A 13,842-nucleotide genomic window follows, 5' to 3' on the forward strand; every position below is an offset into this window, starting at 1 on the left:
GTGTTATTCTCCATCCCATTCCTTATGAATCCTAACATGCTGGGGTTGAGGTTCCTGGGAGCTGCCACCTCCATTGTGATCTGTGAGCAGCTGCTGCTCCCTTCAACTACCTGAAGGTGGGTTCCAAAGAGGATGGAGCTCGGCTGTTCTCAGTGGTGGCAGATGACAGAACAAGGAGTAATGGTCTCAAGTTGCAGTGGGGGAGGTCCAGGTTGGATATTAGGAAACACTATTTCACTAGGAGGGTGATGAAGCACTGGAATGGGTTACTTAGGGAGGTGGTGGAATCTCCATCCTTCGAGGTTTTTAAGGCCCGGCTTGACAAAGCCCTGGCTGGGATGATTTAGTTGGGGATTGGTCCTGCTTTGAGCAGGGGATTGGACTAGATTAGCTCCTGAGGTCTCTTCCAACCCTGATATTCTATGATCTTCTGTGATTCCCCGGTGGTTTCTGGGATTGAGATTGAATTTGAGTGAAGCTTCCTCTGTGCCCAGTCTCCAGCTGTAATTAGCTCCATAGGCTCCATCTGAGTTTCAATGAAGTCACACAAATGAGGGTCATTCTTGGCAGTTGCCAGCTTGTGCAGATCAAGGAGTGACTGGTTCACATTCTTCTCCAGGTGCAAGGCACACTCCATTGCTGTCAACCCATTCTCCCAATCATCACGAGACTCCAGGTGACTGATAAAGACCTCAGGAAATGTGCTGGGGATGGGCATGAAAGTGACTCTGCACAAACAGCCCCTCTCACCCGCACATCTCTCCTCCCCTTAGGAACTGCAGGAGCCTGTCCAGCCCTAGGAGAGCAAACACCTACGAATGGCTGTCTGTTGGCCGGGGGGGGGGGGGGGGGGGGGGGAGGGACAGGGGAAAGGAGACATAAGGAGAGAGAGACTGAAAGAGGCAGTGGGAGAAATAATTGTGGGGAGAGATTCCCAGATCTCTAACCTGCCCACACATACTTATTGTGCATTTTTATTTTTTGTGTCACAAAGGGCCAGTTCCACCTGCTTTCCATCTACTTCGATATCAGCAGTGTAGTTCTCAAAGACTGTTGGCATGTAGACCTCAGAGAACTGGTCCTTGCTGAACATGATCAGCGGGCAGGTCTTGCCACAGCCACCATCTCCCACAATCCACCAGCTTCTTTCTGATGGCTGCCATTGCTCGGCCACGGGACTCGCTGGCTCTGGCTGCTCAGGCTCCGCGGCACTCCTGGGCAGATTCACTTTCCTGTGAACAAGGTGAGGTACAGGGAGAGGAAAAGCCAGTTTCTGACTCTCCCTGTACCCCCTGCTGTGGGAGTGTTCTGCCCTGGGGACAATGTCAGGGGGAATCCCCCAAAGTCACTTCTTTTGTTCTACTCTTATCTCAATTTGCAAAAAGAAAAGGAGTACTTGTGGCACCTTAGAGACTAACCAATTTATTTAAGCATAAGCTTTCATGAGCAAATAAATTGGTTAGTCTCTAAGGTGCCACAAGTCCTCCTTTTCTTTTTGCGAATACAGACTAACACAGCTGTTACTCTGAAACCTATCTCAATTTGGTTTCTTTGTTACTGGGAGGGTTTTAAAATATCTCTCTGGTTTAGTGCTAGTGGGAGGGGCTGGGTCAATGCTGTAATAAAGTGGCCAAACATTTCCTCAGAACAGAGTCATAGAACTGTAGGGCTGGAATGAACCTTGAGAGATGATCTAATCCAGCCCCCACCACTGCGGTGTCTGTCCATCCCGCCCTTAAAACCTCCAGTGATGGCCATTCCACAACCTCCCTTAGTAACCTATTCCTGTATCAAACTAGCCTTTTTCACAACCAAGTCACATGACTGACTCAGATTCAATTTGTGACTCACTATAACCCCCCAGATCATTTTGAGTAGGGCTGCCCCCTAGCCAGTTAGTCCCCATTTTGTAGTTGTGCATTTGATTTTCCTTCCCGAACTGTAGTACTTTGCACTTGCCTCTATTGAATTTCATCTTGTTCTTTCAGATCAATTCTCTAATTTATAAAGGTCAATCTGAATTCTAATTCTGTTATCCTATGTGCTTGCAACTCCTCCCAGCTTGGTGTCATCTTCTAATTTAATAAGCTTACTCTCCACTCCATTATCTAAGTCATGAATGAAAATATTGGCTAGTACCAGATGCAGGACTGGCTCCTTTGGAACCCCGCTAGATACATCCTCTCTTTGAATACAGTCTTTCAAGAAATTGTACATCCCTTGTAGTCCTTACATATGTAGTGCTCCCTCTCCACCCGGTTACCTTCTTTAATGCCAATATGCTTACCGGTTTTGATGGACAGGTCTGGGTTCTTCTGGATCCCGCCACCCACTCAGTATCTTCTTTATTTTTCCCTATGAATTTATTTGGCAGTGCCTCCACCCTCCTCACTCCTTCCTGGCAGGGTCACCAGGGCAGCTTGGGAGGAAAATTCTAACCACAGGGTAACCCCCACTTACTTGCCAGATAGTTGGAGACTCCCAAGAAACATAAAACACTATTCTTAGGGTCACCAGTGCCCATGCTGATAATACCTGTGACTTTCCCCAGTCACGTGACCTGATGTAACAAATGTAAGATCAGTGTCCCGTTGGTACGCGTACTTTGTCAGGGCCCTTGATGACCTATGACCACGATATCTTCTCTGCAGTGGTTTAGCAGTGTGGCTGACTGGGATCAGTACAGCCCAAAGGACTCACAAGTGGGAGGAGGTGATAAGTCCCTCCCAGGTTTAATACGCAGCAGGTTATAAAATCCCCAAACCCTTACTCCCTGGCTTAAGGACACAGTTCAGGGAGTAGGGGGTCCCCAAAACAATTTCCCTGACTAACTAAAAGATGGTGCACTCACAAACTCCATGAACGATCCTCAGGTTCAGACTCTTGACTCCTCGGTCACTGCAGAGGGGCTGATCTCTGCTGGCAGGGATCCTCTTCAGTCAGGAGTCAGGCTGCTTTTGGTCTCAGGATTTCCCCTCACCACACAGGGGTGCAGGGCTCAAAGTGCAGATTACACAACTGTACTAAAATCCAAACTAGTCTCCTAGCCCAGCGTCCAGACACACTCGCAGCAGGCAGCAACCCTGGACTAGCAGCCAGAGCAGAGCTGACCATGTGGTGGCTGGTCTCACCTAGGGAGCTGGAGGGCGAACTCAGCCTGGCTGGGGAACTTTCCCAGCAAAACTCTACAAACTGGGAGTCATCAGTGCAGAAGGAAAAGCCCAGCTGAGGGATCTTGCTGTCAGGTCCCTAGAGGCCAGTTCTCAAGGGGAACCCTCCATGCAGACCTGGGATTCGCCAGCTCCCCACACAGCCAGTCCTGCCTTTGTCCTGGTTGGCTCCAGACCAGACTCAAAAATGGCTTCTCCCCTTTTCTGAGCCCCCTGGGAGGGCCTCTCACTCCCTCTTGGTTGCCGGGCGGACTCTGAGTCTGCCTTGGCTCCCCCTCCCTACCAGGGACAGCATGCCTCTCCTTGAGCTGCCGGCAGACAGAGCCCCAGGAATCGAAGTAATCTCCTTGGGGGTTACACATATACACACATTTCCCTAGTTTGCTTATGAGGGACTTGTCGAAAGCCTTACTAAAATCAAGATATGTTCAAATAAATTTGTTAGTCTCTAAGGTGCCACAAGTACTCCTTTTCTTTTTGCGAATACAGACTAACACGGCTGTTCCTCTGAAACCTGTCTGTAAGTTTATAATCCACTAAGTGTGGTCATCCTATTTGTATACATGTATCATTCTTGAATCTGAAACTAGAAATATGAAATATAACTCTGAGGGCCTATTGTAATTATGCAAAGTGTGGATCATTAATGGTGGTTTGGAATCTTGATGGCTCTCATCAACTAGGACAATTGACTGTAGATGGCTCTGTTTACTTGTAAGTCTTCCTGTATACCTGAGTGCTGGCAAGTGGGTAATGAAGTCTTACAGTAACATGTGCTCATGTCACCTGAACCCTAATCCATCTTTAACCTGGTGCTTTTCCATTTAGAAGGAGGGGTGGGAACCCAGAGAGGGACAAAGGATTCCCACCTTGTGCAAAAGCTATATAAGGGGGTGGAACAGAATAAAGGGGGCTGCAGTCATGAGAAATCCCCTAACTAACAACTGAGCTGTAACAAAGACTGTACCAGGGGAAAGGATAGTGCCCAGACTAGGAAGGTGTCCAGTCTGTGATGGAAGCTTATTGAAACATCTCTGAGGGTGAGATTTTATCTGTATTTAGTTTTCTTACTGTACTAGGCTTAGACTTGCGTGTTTTGTTTTATTTTGCTTGGTAATTCACTTTGTTCTGTCTGTTATTACTTGGAACCATGTAAATCCTACTTTTTATATTTAATAAAATCACTTTTTACTTATTAATTAACCTAGAGTATGTATTAATACTTGGGGGGGCAAACAGCTGTGCATATCTCTCTATCAGTGTTATAGAGGACGAAGAATTTATGAGTTTACCCCGTATAAGCTTTATGTAGGGTAAAGCTGATTTATTTAGGGTTTGGACCCCATTGGGAGTTGGGCATCTGAGTGTTAAAGACAGGAACACTTCTTAAACTGTTTTCAGTTAAGCCTGCAGCTTTTGCGGGACGTAGTTCAGACCTGGGTCTGTGTTTGTAGCAGGCTAGCATGTCTGGCTCAAACCAGGCAGGGCACTGAAGTCCCAAGCTGACAGGGAAAACAGGCTCAGAGGTAGTCTGAGCACATCAGGTGGAAGTCCCAAAACGGGTTTCTGTGAACCAACCTGTCACACAGGTATCTAAGTAAGTCATGACTGGTCTTTATTCTCCAGGTCCTTGTTGTTCCCCTTTTAAAGATAGGTATTATGTTTGCCAGTCTTTTGGGACCTCAGCATTCTCCAGGAGTTGTCAAAGATAATTGTTAACTGTTCCAAGATTGCTTCAGCTAATTCCTCACGTACTCCATTAGGCCCTGCTGACTTTAATACATCTAACTTATCTAAATATTTTTAACCTGTTATTTCCCCGTTGTGGTTTCTGTTCCTTCCCCCTCTTGGTTAAGAATCATTGTTTTAAGTATCTGCTCAGAATTAAACTTTTTTGCTGAATGTAAAAAAGGCATTAAACACCTTAGTCTTCTTGATGTCCTCTGTTATTATCTCGCCTTCCCTGGTAAGTAGAAGACCTACACTTTCCTTCACCTGTTTGTAATATATTTATAGAATCCTTATCTTATTGCTTTTATGTCACTTGCTTGGCGTAACTCATTTTGTGACTTAATCTTTCTGATTTTGTCCCCACATGCTTGTGCTACTCTTTTGTACTCATCCGTAGCAATTTGTCCATGATTCCACTTCTTTAGGATTCCTTTTAGGTTTCTGGGCATTAAAGACCAATTAAATCATCCCAGCCAGGGCTTTGTCAAGCCTGACCTTAAAAACATCTAAGGAAGGAGATTCTACCACCTCCCTAGGTAACGCATTCCAGTGTTTCACCACCCTCCTAGTGAAAAAGTTTTTCCTAATATCCAATCTAAACCTCCCCCACTGCAACTTGAGACCATTACTCCTTGTCCTGTCCTCTTCTACCACTGAGAATAGTCTAGAACCATCCTCTCTGGAACCACCTCTCAGGTAGTTGAAAGCAGCTATCAAATCCCCCCTCATTCTTCTCTTCCGCAGACGAAACAATCCCAGTTCCCTCAGCCACTCCTCATAAGTCATGTGTTCCAGACCCCTAATCATTTTTGTTGCCCTTCGCTGGACTCTCTCCAATTTATCCACATCCTTCTTGTAGTGTGGGGTGCAAAACTGGACACAGTACTCCAGATGAGGCCTCACCAATGTCGAATAGAGGGGAACGATCACGTCCCTCGATCTGCTCGCTATGCCCCTACTTATACATCCCAAAATGCCATTGGCCTTCTTGGCAACAAGGGCACACTGCTGACTCATATCCAGCTTCTCGTCCACTGTCACCCCTAGGTCCTTTTCTGCAGAACTGCTGCCTAGCCATTCGGTCCCTAGTCTGTAGCTGTGCATTGGGTTCTTCCGTCCGAAGTGCAGGACCCTGCACTTATCCTTATTGAACCTCATCAGATTTCTTTTGGCCCAATCCTCCAATTTGTCTAGGTCCCTCTGTATCCTATCCCTGCCCTCCAGCGTATCTACCACTCCTCCCAGTTTAGTATCATCCGCAAATTTGCTGAGAGTGCAATCCACACCATCCTCCAGATCGTTTATGAAGATATTGAACAAAACCGGCCCCAGGACCGACCCCTGGGGCACTCCACTTGACACCGGCTGCCAACTAGACATGGAGCCACTGATCACTACCCGTTGAGCCCGACAATCTAGCCAACTTTCTACCGACCTTATAGTGCATTCATCCAGCCCATACTTCTTTAACTTGCTGACAAGAATACTGTGGGAGACCGTGTGAAAAGCTTTGCTAAAGTCAAGAAACAATACATCCACTGCTTTCCCTTCATCCACAGAACCAGTAATCTCATCATAGAAGGCAATTAGATTAGTCAGGCATGACCTTCCCTTGGTGAATCCATGCTGACTGTTCCTGATCACTTTCCTCTCATGTAAGTGCTTCAGGATTGATTCTTTGAGGACCTGCTCCATGATTTTTCCAGGGACTGAGGTGAGGCTGACTGGCCTGTAGTTCCCAGGATCCTCCTTCTTCCCTTTTTTAAAGATTGGCACTACATTAGCCTTTTTCCAGTCATCTGGGACTTCCCCTGTTCGCCACGAGTTTTCAAAGATAATAGCCAATGGCTCTGCAATCACAGCCGCCAATTCCTTTAGCACTCTCACATGCAACTCGTCCGGCCCCATGGACTTGTGCACATCCAGCTTTTCTAATTAGTCCCTAACCACCTCTTTCTCCACAGAGGGCTGGCCATCTACTCCCCATGTTGTGATGCCCATCGCAGCAGTCTGGGAGCTGTCCTTGTTAGTGAAGACAGAGGCAAAAAAAGCATTGAGTACATTAGCTTTTTCCACATCCTCTGTCACTAGGTTGCCTCCCTCATTCAGTAAGGGGCCCACACTTTCCTTGGCTTTCTTCTTGTTGCCAACATACCTGAAGAAACCCTTCTTGTTACTCTTGACATCTCTTCCTAGCTGCAGCTCCAGGTGCGATTTGGCCCTCCTGATTTCATTCCTCCATGCCCGAGCAATATTTTTATACTCTTCCCTGGTCATATGTCCAACCTTCCACTTTTTGTAAGCTTCTTTTTTATGTTTAAGGTCCGCTAGGATTTCACCGTTAAGCCAAGGTGGTCGCCTGCCATATTTACTATTCTTTCGACTCATTGGGATGGTTTGTCCCTGTAACCCCAACAGGGATTCCTTGAAATACAGCCAGCTCTTCTGGACTCCTTTCCCCTTCATGTTAGTCCCCCAGGGGATCCTACCCATCCGTTCCCTGAGGGAGTCGAAGTCTGCTTTCCTGAAGTCCACGGTCCGTATCCTGCTGCTTACCTTTCTTCCCTGTGTCAGGATCCTGAACTCAACCAACTCATGGTCACTGCCTCCCAGATTCCCATCCACTTTTGCTTCCCCCACTAATTCTTCCCTGTTTGTGAGCAGCAGGTCAAGAAAAGCTCCCCCCCTAGTTGGCTCCTCTAGCACTTGCACCAGGAAATTGTCCCCTACGCTTTCCAAAAACTTCCTGGATTGTCTATGCACCGCTGTATTGCTCTCCCAGCAGATATCAGGAAAATTAAAGTCACCCATGAGAACCAGGGCGTGCGATCTAGTAGCTTCTGCGAGTTGCCGGAAGAAAGCCTCATCTACCTCATCCCCCTGGTCCGGTGGTCTATAGCAGACTCCCACCACTACATCACTCTTGTTGCACACACTTCTAAACTTAATCCAGAGACTCTCAGGTTTTTCTGCAGTTTCGTACCGGAGCTCTGAGCAGTCATACTGCTCCCTTACATACAGTGCAACTCCCCCACCTTTTCTGCCCTGCCTGCCCTTCCTGAACAGTTTATAACCATCCATGACAGTACTCCAGTCATGTGAGTTATCCCACCAAGTCTCTGTTATCCCAATCACGTCATAATTCCTTGCCTTCACCAGGACCTCCAGTTCTCCCTGCTTGTTTCCAAGGCTTTGTTCATTCGTATATAAGCACTTGAGATAACCTGCTGATCGCCCCTCATTCTCAGTATGAGGCAGGAGCCCTCCCCTCACAGACGTTCCTGCCTGTGCTTCCTCCAGGTATCCCGCTTTCCCACTTACCTCAGGGCTTTGGTCTCCTTCCCCCGGTGAACCTAGTTTAAAGCCCTCCTCACTAGGTTAGCCAGCCTGCTCGCGAAGATGCTCTTCCCTCTCTTCGTTAGGTGGAGCTCGTCTCTGCCTAGCTCCTCCTTCTTGGAACACCATCCCATGGTCAAAGAATGCAAAGCCTTCTCTCCGATACCACCTGCGTAGCCATTCGTTGACTTCCATGATTTGACACTCACTGCCCCGGCCTTTTCCTTCCACGGGGAGGATGGACGAGAAGACCACTTGCGCCTCAAACTCCTTTATCCTTCTTCCCAGAGCCACGTAGTCTGCAGTGATCCACTCAAGGTCATTCTTGGCAGTATCATTGGTGCCCACGTGGAGAAGCAGGAAGGGGTAGCGATCCAAGGGCTTGATGAGTCTTGGCAGTCTCTCCGTCACATCGCAAATCTTAGCCCCTGGCAAGCAGCAGACTTCTTGGTTTTCCTGGTCAGGGTGGCAGATAGATGACTCAGTCCCCCGGAGGAGAGAGTCCCCGACCACCACCACCCGCCTCCTTCTCTTGGGAGTGGTAGTCATGGAACCCCCCATCTCAGGACAGTGCATCTCATGCCTTCCAACCAGCGGAGTCTCCTTCTGCTTTCTCCCCCCAGACATATCATCTGGTCCACTCTCCGCAATGGTACCTGTGGAGAGAACATGAAAGCGGTTAGTTACCTGTGTCTGCGTTTCTTCTTCTTAGTCAGAATCAGGTGTAAAATGGCCATCCTCCAGTTACTTCTTCCATCTTCTGAAAGAAACAAGTGTCCCCAGTACATTCCGAGAGCTTATTGGACACTTTGTGTTTGGTTGAATTCCTTTTCTAACAGATATTGTCGTCCCTCCCACCCCCATTACTAACTGTCTTTTGAATTTTTCTGTTATTTGCCTGACAGTCTAGAACACCAGTGTGCAGGGAAAGAGCCTGGGGGGAATTGTGATGTGAAATTATTTCCTGTTCTGACATGTCCCCAGTTGCCCTTTTTACCCTAAAAGGCTGCGGCATAACATCCATGTTTGCTCCAAATCATTCCATCCTTCCAGAGACCGGGGAAGTTAAATGGCTGCTGTGAAGCCAGTGGAAGTAGGGATTATCAGGGTGTTGCTGGTGGGTTCCTATTGGAGGGAGAAGGGCAGTAAGTACACAGGGTGTGGGCACTTCTTGGATGGGGGAGGGGTTGGTCTAGAGGTGGGAGGAGGCAGGTAATACACAGGGTGCAGAAAGGGAGGGGGACAAGGTGTGACAAACTTGCTGCGATTTGTTTACTTAGAGGCCTAGATCCAGGCAACAGACCCCTCGGGTTTGTTGGTTAGAATTCCCTAATTTGTTGAACAGGAAACAACACCCTCCAAGCTGGGAAAAAACATACCAGACTCCAGTACAGGAGCTTGAGGCTGCTGTAGGATATGAAGGGGCATCCACCAGTGAGGCCCAGGGAAGACACCCCATCCTATCCCAGCCAGCGGCTGTCAATGAGGAGGGTTTTGGGATTCCGACCAGAAAGTTGTCCCTGGGCTCTATCTCCATCTCCATCTCAGCTTCTGGCTAGTTAGGTAATAGAGGGGACAGCCTCTCCTCATAAGTCATGTGTCCCAGCCCCCTAATCATTTTTGTTGCCCTCCGCTGGACTCTCTCCAATTTGTCCACATCCCTTCTGTAGTGGGGGGCCCAAAACTGGACGCAATACTCTAGCTGTGGCCTCACCAGTGCTGAATAGAGGGGAATAATCACTTCCCTTGATCTGCTGGCAATGCTCCTACTAGTACAGCCCCATATGCTGTTGGCCTTCTTGGCAACGAGGGCACACTGCTGACTTATATCCAGCTTCTTGTCCACTGTAATCCCCACACCACAACGCAAATAAATTTGTTAGTCTCTAAGGTGCCACAAGTCCTCCTGTTCTTTTTGTGGATACAGACTAACACGGCTGCTACTCTGGAACACACCACAACTGTTACCGTCTAACACTTCCACAACTCCCAGCTATTTGCTTCCCTCCAAACTCTGTAGTTTTAATTTCTGCCAAAGCTACATTTAACCCTTCACTCTCTTTAAGTCACTTACTTATGCATTCAGTTCTTTAAGGTGGTGCATTTTGTCTGTAACGACTTCGCCGCCAAGTACAATCCCTGCAACACAGCTGCCTTCCCCTGTGCTGTCTTTACCGTGGGATTGTTCACAAAAGCAGGAAAACATTTGTCTCCATGGTCACCTATGGATCTTTTACTCTTAAAATTTCAGTGGACTATGGCAGAGCTCCGTCATGCTCTATCCAGAAAAACATTTCCTATAAGTATCCAAAGTACCCTCCATTAAAACTTCAGAAAAACAAAAGTGCGAAGGGGGGTGGGGGTGGGTAGGGTGGAAAGCAACCAATTAGCCCTGTGAAGCTATTTGAAAGTACAGGCTAAAAGCAGCAAATTTAGCAAACTGAGGAGGAGAAGAAAAGGTTATGGTTAGCTTGGAGCGAAGGATAGGGCTCCCTAGGGTAAAACAGTTGGGAACCCTTTCCCCTAGGTTTTTATCCTGGCTCTGGGAGAAAAGTGGGGGTTGTTATCGGCTCCTGCAAACCCTGAATTTGTCGTCCCCCCCCCCCGTGTCTGCTGCTTTTGTCTGCATGTCAAGTGAATTGCAAAAGTGCCATTACTTGGTGTCGTTAACCATTTGGAGCAACTCCATGTATTAACCTGCTCACTCTCCCATTTTCACTTTGAAACTTTTTTTCCTGTACTCCCCTGCAACCAAGTCGCAGCTCCTGTCTTTTAAGGTGGTCTGTTAACTCTGCTTCTGACTCCAAACCCTGTTGTGCCAAATTACCTTTAACCACCCCTAACTCTAATTGACAATCCTCCAGTTCCCTTTGCCGGAGTAGCACCAAGCTTGAAAGATGACTAGCAGCCTTCCATAATGCTGCCTTTACTTCAAACCTCTCACAAGGGGACGGAAGTGCCTCCTTTCCCCGGAAGGCATCCTGTCCCCATGGGCAGAGACCTCATTCTGCTACCTGTTTACCAAGGAGGAGGAGAAGGGACCGGTGGGGGCAGCCTGGCAGGGGGAGCGGGGCACAGGCACTGAGTGAGTGTGGGCAGAGTGCAGCAGCCACTGAGACTGGTCCAGTAGCGGGGGAGCTGTGCTGGAGGAGCCCTCTCTGTCCAGTTCCTCACTGCGACCTTCCCGGGGCTACCTGCCACCTCCCAGGCCAGGGCAGGGTCTCCTCTCCCCACGTGTGTGGCTGTAGGACCCAGGGCAGGAGGGAGGACTGGAGCCCCCATCCCTGTGTCCCACCAGCAGTGGCATGCCCCAGGGGGTGGAGACATGGGTTGGGGGCTGCTCTTGGGCACCACACGCTGCCCAGGGCAGATGGAGGGTCCAGATCTCCCTACAGTGGCCCAGGGTCCCTGGGCAGCTCTTATCTCTGCCTGGCTCCAGCTTCTGGCCTGGCTGCAGGGCAGTGGGGGAAGGTTGTCTCAGGGGGAAAAGGAAAAGCCAGTGACAAGGCCACCGTTCCAGCATTGATGGCCCCTCCCAACTTCTATGCAGGTTCTGACACTCCTGCGGGGGCCCCCATATTAGCCAGGGCCTCTGTGCATTGGCCCTGTGCATTAATCTGCCACTGCTTCTGGACTTGGAACCTAAGAATCTATGTCGGAAAAATACCCAGACATCTTTGTTCCTGAGTTCGTTACAGACCACCCCCCATCCCCCATGATTTCCTCTAGAGAGTGCGGAGAGGGTCAGGTCTACAAAGTTCATGGCCACGTTGTAGCGGATGAGACCCTGACCTCAGACGTCAAGAACAGGCCTCGCTAGAGAAGGCTGTGATAAGCATGTTCACACAGAAAATCCCACCACTCAAGAAAAGACGCCATGTCTGTAGGAAGTCTGGCAAATCTATGGCAATTGTTGAGAGTGAAAGAACCCTTTCCTCTCAGGGAACGTGGAAATGCTTTTCTTTGAAGAAGAAAGCAGGTGAGACGCATGCCCAGTTGGAGCAGGTGACAATAGATGGGGAAACAGACACAAAGGAACTAGGTCTTATAGATGAGGACATAAACCCCATAGCTAGGGAGGAACAGGGAGGCTGTGAAGATAACATGCACAAGTCACTCTACAAGCCTTAGAAATCAGGGCATCTTGTAATCAATTGAGTCTCTGACACTATGGGAAAGGGTGGAAGAGATCCATCACTGGAGTGAGAGGAGCTGACCAGGTTATCCCATTGGATAGCCGGCACTGTTGGACAGAAGAAAGGAGTAGTGTGACCTACATACATATGCCCCCTTCCATCAGCTGCAGCAGGAATTTCTTTTTCTTTTTTTATTAGAGTCAAAAATCTGTTACTGGTATCTCAGGTGTCTCAGGAACAATAACATCTCCTCTCGGACACAAGACGCTGCCAACAGTTTATCTCTCAGAGCACAGACTGAGCAGAGAGGTGTGCTGATGACTGTGTCTATCTCAATGCAATGACCAGGGAGAAACCTTTGCAAACTGGTGGTCCTTTTTCTAGCCTTTCTTTTGGATGCAGGAGAAGGCTGAGGCCAGTACAGGTAGCTGCCTAGGGCAGACTAATATGTCCCACCCTGTTGACACAGGTCTCTGAGGGTATGTCTACACTGCAACTGGGAATAAGCCTCCCAGCCTAGGTAGACAGACTCATGCCAGCAGGGCTTGCATGCAGATGCTGCAGCTCAGACTAGCCAGCTGAGCTCGAGCCCAGTGGAAGGGTGGGCTCCGCCAGAACCACAATGTCCACACACTGCTATTTTGAACTTGCTAGCTCGAGTCTTGGTAGGGTGAGTCTGTCTATTTGAATTGGGAGGCATGGTCCCAGCTGCAGTGTAGACCCACTCAGATGAGGTCATTGCCCCATCCCCTGCCTGGCCAATAATAGTAACCCAAGAATGTTGAAAACCCTTCCCAGATACACAAGCCTTTAGTCAGCACTGCAGCAGAGTCTCCATGTCATACGAGGGAGTGCAGTCCTGCTCCACTGTCATGTCTCAGGTGAGAAGTGAAGCAGAAATCATGAGCTCACCTGGTCACCAATGATCCCATCTGTTTTCCTGAGAGTAGCATTGCTTTCATTCCAGGCTGAGGAACCGCATTCTGCCCAAGAAGTTACCCCTCACAGCCTTTCTAAGGAGCTGGTGGTAGATGGAGCGAGTCCCATGTACTCACTTTAAAGCACTTTGGGTGGTTCTTGATAGAGGAACAACAGGGACTTCTTATTTATGTCTCCTCTAGCTCCTATCTCAGAGAGCTGCAGTTCTCTGCCTGTCTGGCAGGGACGGTTGGCAGGCACGCAGGCGATGGGGGCGGGGATGGTACAAACTGGACATGACAGCAGGAAAAGGCATTTGTCTATTTCATGCAACATGATATATAACAAGACTCAGGGCCAAATCCTGCACAGCTTAATAGGACAAAATTTCCCACTGAAGCCAGTTGGTTCTGGGCCAGAATAAGGTCTGTAGAATCTGGTTCTCAGGCTGACATTTTAGGCCTGTTCTGAACACCCTACATCCTCTTGGCTTCCTGCTCCCCCTTCAAGTTGTTGCTGGCACCCAGTGCCGAGAGGCAAAACAACAGCAG

General features: G+C 48.7%; 2 long non-coding RNA genes across 2 annotated transcripts in view; one reads left to right on the top strand and one right to left on the bottom strand.

The window, feature by feature from the left end:
- Positions 1 to 13,842, top strand: part of LOC142069840 (uncharacterized) — a 53,844-nt gene that overhangs the window by 27,389 nt on the left and 12,613 nt on the right. The window lies entirely within an intron of this gene.
- LOC125629108 (uncharacterized) lies at positions 910 to 5,451 on the bottom strand. The gene is made up of 2 exons (XR_007354349.2): positions 2,852 to 5,451; positions 910 to 1,232 (listed from the first exon to the last, which is right to left on the bottom strand). It is a non-coding gene; the product is annotated as an uncharacterized LOC125629108 (long non-coding RNA).

This window comes from Caretta caretta, chromosome 23, assembly GCF_965140235.1.
Source record: "Caretta caretta isolate rCarCar2 chromosome 23, rCarCar1.hap1, whole genome shotgun sequence".
Lineage (NCBI taxonomy): Eukaryota > Metazoa > Chordata > Testudines > Cheloniidae > Caretta > Caretta caretta.